This window comes from Apteryx rowi, unplaced genomic scaffold (genome assembly GCF_003343035.1).
Source record: "Apteryx rowi isolate R43461 unplaced genomic scaffold, aptRow1 scaffold_992, whole genome shotgun sequence".
Lineage (NCBI taxonomy): Eukaryota > Metazoa > Chordata > Aves > Apterygiformes > Apterygidae > Apteryx > Apteryx rowi.
The window spans coordinates 28,231-35,464 of record NW_020451307.1 but is presented as its reverse complement, the minus strand read 5'-3'; positions in this window follow the sequence as shown (position 1 = coordinate 35,464).

The window sequence follows — 7,234 nt, the reverse complement described above, 5'->3', positions numbered from 1 at the left end:
AAATGTATTTTCATCATATTATACTATGTAAAAGAAAGATCTTCCAGGCTACCTGAGTTCCTCAGGCTTAGAATGTAGACTGCAACTACACTTCAACAATTTTAAGAAATAACATTTTTTCATATCTGTATTTTCTTCAGGTCAGGAAGTTCTCTTTTCAGGTTACTATTTTCTACTTCTTTGTTTGCCAAGAATATTTCTAAACTGAGTAAAAGAAGAATAACCTGAAGGGTGTTCCATTAATCTGAAAGAAAGGTTTGGACACAATTCTCTGAAAAGAAAGAGTGGCCAGTTGGATTGACTTTTTTTAATCTAGCATTTGTCTTAGTACTCTGAAAAAAAAAAGGCAATGACAAAATAAGCAGGTAGTTTGAAGGTGTCTAAACAAGCAATAAAGACTAATATCCTTTATTAATTACTGTTCCTGAAGTAGATATGAATTTATGTTGCTGTTAATTATATCTTTCCTTTTCTTAGGTTTTCCATTCTTCATTCACAGTGGCAGTGATCCACAGCTCCAGTTCATGTTCTAGTTTGGAAACTCTTGTTAATACAATCTGAAACTGGGTCTCCTTGCTTAATTTAATAGGTCATGGAGAAAAAAAACATGCTTATTTCTGAAATGCAAGAACAGAGCGTTCATGTATGGAGATCATCCTGAAGTATTGCCAGATAACTGACATTAGGATGACAGTCTGAAGAAACAAGTTAATCTTCTCTACTACAAACTCCAGAAGGCATTCTGGAAGGCACTTTATGCAACCTACCTCTCTTGACTGACTACTTGGGAAAAAGAGAAATCTAACTTGGAAGGACTCCTAAACCTACAGATACCTAAAAGTAGATGGCAGAAGTCTAGGTATAAAAGAAAATGCTCTTTGGATGATGTGTTGTTTGGTGCTGAATATTCTTCCCATCTAACATATATATTTTTTAATTTTATCAGCAATACATACTAATCTACAGAAGAAATAAATCAGAAGAAAAAGCCCTGCTACAAGAGGAAAATTCTTGACGTCATAAAGGACTCTGACTTAATCTAAGCTAATGTTCCAAGCTGTCAAGAAGGCAAAACAAGGAAATAGCTATAGGATTTTGCTTTTTATTAAGAAAATTCCTTGTACACTATCTATCTAAAGCATAATTGTGATTAGAAAACATGAAAAAGAAACTCTGTCTCCTTTGGCTGTCATGCTCATGTCTTACTCCAAGGGATTTCTAGGAAAAGATGTGGGTAACCTGCAGAGGAATCTGGGAGGAAGGTCAGGGCTGCTTCATGGCTTCAGTTGTTACGGACTTCAAACATGTGAGAGGTACAGGACAGCTTTCTTCATAACACAAGTAACTGATCAGAAGAACACCTAATATGGTAATATGGTAAAATTAAATCTTTAGCACGAACTGAAGAAAATAAATATCTTTTCCACTATGAGTGTGAGCTACTGGAAAGCTAAATTAAGATTRAGGCTTGAGATTATAATGGCCATGCAGAAAATACTGACTGGATGGTTCTCAGAAACATATAAATACATCAATAATCTCCACATTACATTGTAATTTGAGCAGCAGCCTGGTCCTAGTAAAGTCAACAGAGCAACATAGATTTCAAGTAGATGTGGCATCATTTATGCTTACAGTTTACTTCAAAGCTGCCAAAAGAACCCCACTGATTTAAAATCAGCTGGAACAAGCCCAAGTGTTTTCAGCATTGCCACAAGGAAATGAGGAGTTACATCTGAAAAGAATGAAATCAGATAGGCAAAAGAAGTGATCCAAAACACATCAAATACAATTTTAGGCTGTGAAAACTTAGACAGGTTGTCCTTGTTCATATTTGTAAGACTCTGATGGCTGACAAGAAACCAATTAGAGTAAGAGACTGGTGTTATGAATTTCCGCTTTAACTGCGGCCTTAATTTTGACATCAAATATGAAAGAAGGAAATCGGGAGCATTAAAATATAAGACAAGCTAAAGGGAATACCTTAGGCTGAGACTGGTTTTAAAAGGTAATGGGCAGATCTAGTGTCCACAGAAAATGACCACCACAGCACATATAACTTAAATTAATCCCAATATTTTAACACACTTCACCTCTGCTTAAAAAAAGTTCATTCTGGCCTAATTTTCTGCAGTTGATAAAATCTTATAGAATGGCACCTACTTAAGTGACTTGATACTTTATTAATCAAAAATGTCTCCCAAACAGCTGGAATTGTCAATTTATGAAAATACTTTGGTATTCAGATGCTTTATTTTATTCCCCTCATTAGCATTATCTAAATTTCTTGTTAGGCATAACTCATTTAACTGCTTAACAAGAAGAGTCTAAAATGATTTAAAACCCTGGGAGAAAAGGATTTGACTGGCATTTGGAAAATAAAACTCTGCAAGTATAAAAGGCAATACAAATATTGTGAAAACAGTATGTTTAGAAACTCAGAATTCTAACAGTTTCTTATAAGACCATATATCTGACCTAACAGAACAAAAACTTTCTTCATTCGAACAGGTAGGCTGCCAAAGCTACTTATCTAGTCTTTTTTTTTTTTTTTTTGGCAACTAATTAACTATTTAGTGCAGCAGTTAGCATTACTTAAATATTTAGAAGGAGGCCACAGGAAGGTTAGGCCTAACTGAGCTGGACACTGTCAAGCATTCAGCAAGTCAGATACTAAAAGACCATGCATAAGACAGGAATAATACTTCAACTATGATTATTACTTTTGTGAATGGAATTAATTGTATTAAGTAGTTTATAGAAACCCTTCATATATTTAAAATGACCTTCAGGCTCATATTACCACTACAGGCACTGCCTTCCTCAGATTCAACAAGGAAGCAGTTCTCCAGTCTGGATTCTAGGTTCTTTAGACAAATCTTCCATGCGGCAGCCAGCTACCTATAGCTTCTTTAGCACTGCCTATCATACTTTCTATGCCTTTCACATACACTACAGATTCTCGTATAAAGCAAATTCTCAACCTGAAGGCTAGAAAGATGCATTACTGTGCTAGGAGTATTTGCCTTTTCCATAAGGTTAAATGGAATGTGAACTGTGCCAGGTAAAAGGTTCAAGAACCACTGAAGAGAAATTCAAAATTAGTACTACCTGTAAGTTGTTATAAAGGCAGATGCAAACTCTTATCTTAGTGATACAGATGACAGAATTCCTCTGAAGTCTATCAAGTAACAGGAATTTTTATTTCTACTGTTAAAAAAAGACATAGGTAAAGAATAACAGGATGGATGGCAGATAAAAAAGAACATTTGGATATCAATCCAGCATTAGGATTAGCTTGCACTAGTTCATACACCCCTGACATTTATGTAACTATTTGCACTTAATTTTGGATGAAATGAGCTAAAACCTTTTCCAAAGACTTGAAGCTTGTTATTTCCTTTTATTTACTTTCTTACATTAGTTATGGCATGGGAAAAGCCCAAGAGGTTTTCTTTGCAGTATTTCTAATTCAATTAAGAGCAAGAACCAATTAAAAACTCACAAATGGTTTCCCATGAACTTTTAGACTCAAGTGTTGGATAAATTTAGATTCTCAATACCACCAAATTTGATTTCTAAATGTTCTGGCCAAGTTTTTTTTTTTTTTTTTTTTTAACAGATGTCTATAGGTAGGATGCTGTGTCCATATTTAGACAACACAGAAGAAAAGTCTACTTTTCAAAATTTCTGTGCATCCAAGTACTCCCAGTAAATCCACACAAGAAGCTGTAGTTCAACTCCACTTAGATCAGACAGTTTCTCTAAAGATCAGACTAAACCCTTCTGCAGAGGCTACACAGGCATCACTATATTTCTCCTTCTTATGATCACATAGGCGGAAGTTGTGCATAGACTTGATAGAAATGCATGTGATTTGGATTTAAAACCATAGAGTTTGACAAGTTTGGTAAAACCTGGGGTTGAGATTTGTAAAAACATAATCAGAGCTACTGTTGACATTTATTAAGCTAGTTAAAGGAGAAACTGCCATTTTTTAATGAGATGCCAGTACTTAATCCTGAGGAACTTCCAGTTGTCATCCTACTCCCACCTTAGTAAGGAAAATAGAACAGAACATGACTGGAGAAGGCATTCAGTTAGACTGATCTGGTCCTTATTAAAACATGGATCCAAAATAATCCCAGAATGTGTGTGTGTGTGTGTGTGTGTACACACACATACAGAAAGAGTGAAACAGGATAGATAACCATGAAAGACAGGTCTAAGATTTTTTGTGGAAAGTTCACTTTATTGGAGTATTTGGCTTTATAGGAAAACTGAGAAAGGGATAACATATTTATTTGCTGCTGAAGAACAGGAGATATTAGCCACCTGGAAATTTAGGCCTATGCCTAATAAAAGTATTTTCTGGTCAGCAAGGGCCTTCAAGGAAAAAAAGAAGAGAAGAAGAAACTCAGATCAAAAGTTTTGCAGTTATATTCACTGCCGAAGTTAATTTTTAAAATGATAAAAAGCCTATTGGTAATTTTTTTTAATGTTACTAGTAGCAGATATTGCAAAGAATAGAGTTTGAATGCAATGTAATTATGTTTTTGGTCATATACTTAAACATATTAAAAATCAACATAAATGGACAAAATGATGTTCACAGTAAACTGTTAGAGAAGTGTTAGGAAACTAAATATGGTTTACAAAACATATTTTTGAATTGCTGAAAGCAAAGATGTCATTTTAAATAGTATTACAGTTGCATTAATTAAGAATGGATGTGGAAGAAAGATCTTTCCATAGCAGTTACACGCTATTTTTGTCTTAACAACTAGCTGATTAAATGCCTGCAAGAAAAAAAAAAAAGCTTCTTTTGCAAATTGCCCCTTGCTTTTTGTATCTTTGGCTGGTATCAGGATATCAATTTTCTTTTCTAGTATGGGATACTTACTCACTTGGTCCTTCAAACATCTATTCTCCTAGACCCCTACCTAAAATGACTGGGTGCCAGGAACCTAATAACTGGTCTACAGACATATTTAGTACTTTGTGTGGTTTCTGTAACATCTTCTCCAATACCTTCTCTTTGTTCTGATCTGGGTTAGGCATCCTGTAGCAAAGGAACACCTACATGGACTTTCCTTCATAGAAAACATCTCCTACCAAGACATGAGCCTCTTTTGGGAGTCTGTATATCTCTAGGTTTTTTTCCTAGATCTACCACAGAAAGCCTGTTCCTTACATATCTCTTAGTTTACAGAATTGTGCAGACTGCCTTTTACTGCAAAGTCCATACTAACCAAAAATACTTTTGGAATTAGCCTAAGCCCACTGACACAGGTTGAACCAGCATGCATAAAAGGCATGTAGAATCAGGCAGTAGAGTTTTGTAGTGCCACAAGAAGGCTTGTTTTTGACAACCAATGTCACTTCTTCCATTAGGCTAATTCACTACTTCTCTTTCCCATGTAATATTTAGAGGAAGAAAGGAATTTTCCAAGTATGGAGCATGAATTTATTAGTCACTACTATACTGCAGAGTCTACAGACTAGCATGAACACTTAAATTAGACAACCCTCTTTTTTCCCAAACTAAGTCAATCCAAGAAACTGAATTTGCATAAACAATAAAAATATTGTACTGTGGAAGTTCATAAATTCCAACAGTTTCATGGAAACAGACACTTGAGATGAGTTAAGAAGCTTTAACAACCCTATACAAAGGCAAGTATATTGGCTGAAAAAGTAGCCAGTATTCTGGAAATTACTAASAAAGTACTACAGCACAAATCTGCTAGTGGATTCTTAAGCTTGTACTGAATAACTAAACTGAAGCAAAAGGGTATAATAAATGCAAGAGTGATTCTTTATGAATATGTAGCATATCTAGCTTCTGGGTCCATGATATTATTACTATTCCTATTCACTGAGCCTCGATATTGGATGATTCAGTGTTTCTCTGCTTAATAAGTAACAGATGTAGTTCACAAAAGACATGCAAACAGAATTTGCTTTCTTACCTCAAGGTGGTGGATGTTACAACAGTTCTTCAAAAGGCATATATTAATGCTTTCACTGCAGTTATGCAAGCTTATATAACTTTTTCCAAAAGGTTGCAAAATACCTTCTGATAAAAATACGTGCAAACGATACACATCTTTTTTGGTGGTGGTATCTGTCTAAAGACAGATGCATATGTCTGTGTTGTCTATGATACATAGAATCTGAAGGATTTTCTTTGAAAGATGGTAAACACACTTGCCTATGTTTTTAATCTCTTCAGTCTCATTTTTGGTTTTGTCAAAAATATACAGCCCAGTCTGAAAGAACTCCAGAAGCTTTTGCTATTGAGTGGAACTGAATGACTTTCTAACAATGCTAAGTTTTCCTCTATACTAGGCTTAGTCTCGTCATGAAGATAGGTAACTTAGAGACAAACAGCACCTGATAGAAGGAGAAAGTCCGCCTGGTGTACTGCTGTGAGTAGTAGATCATATAACTGCAACTTGGCTGCTGGAGATGTCACACACACTAATTTTTTATGGGATACTCATGGCACTTTTAGGACAAGGACCTACCAAGGACTTAACAAAATACACTTTCAAGTTGGGAAGAGTCCAGACTGAAGAAGCACAATTACCATCTTGGCATTAGTTATGTATAAGTATAAAACTGCACATCCAGCCATGAGAAAGAAACTAAACTGGTTCTCAAGAACTCCAAGTCTCATTCTCAACTCTGCTCTGATGTGTCACACCAACTTTCAAGTCAATAACCGCATCTCTACAGTGAAGCTGATTTACAAAGATACTCGAAATTAAGTTGAACTCTGTGAATTACAGGGTATATAAATGCTACACATTACTACTTCTGCATATATTCTCCAGAAATGTTTTTTCTCTATCTTACTGCTAATAATTTACTCTTTTTTAAGCTAATGTTACTGTTTCCTTAAAGATTAAACAGTAAAAAAAATCTTATATGAGAAGGAGCAGGAGAGTTGTTTAAGTTCATCTGTGAACCAGGCTTGCTTGTTTTCTCAGGCTTGCTTCCTGGCTGTAGAATAAATTCTTACAGGAACCAAGGGACATCATAAACCTATATATTTTCTGGCCGGTATTGATCATGCATTTGATTAAACAAATTTTCAGAAGTGCTTAAATTCTTCAATGATGAGGGCAGCACAAGACAAGCTATTAAAGAAGCTGAACTGCTTAAGTGCTACAGAGTTGCTTTTAAAAAAGTCTTTGTATGCCTGACAAGGAAAAACATTGGGGACCAG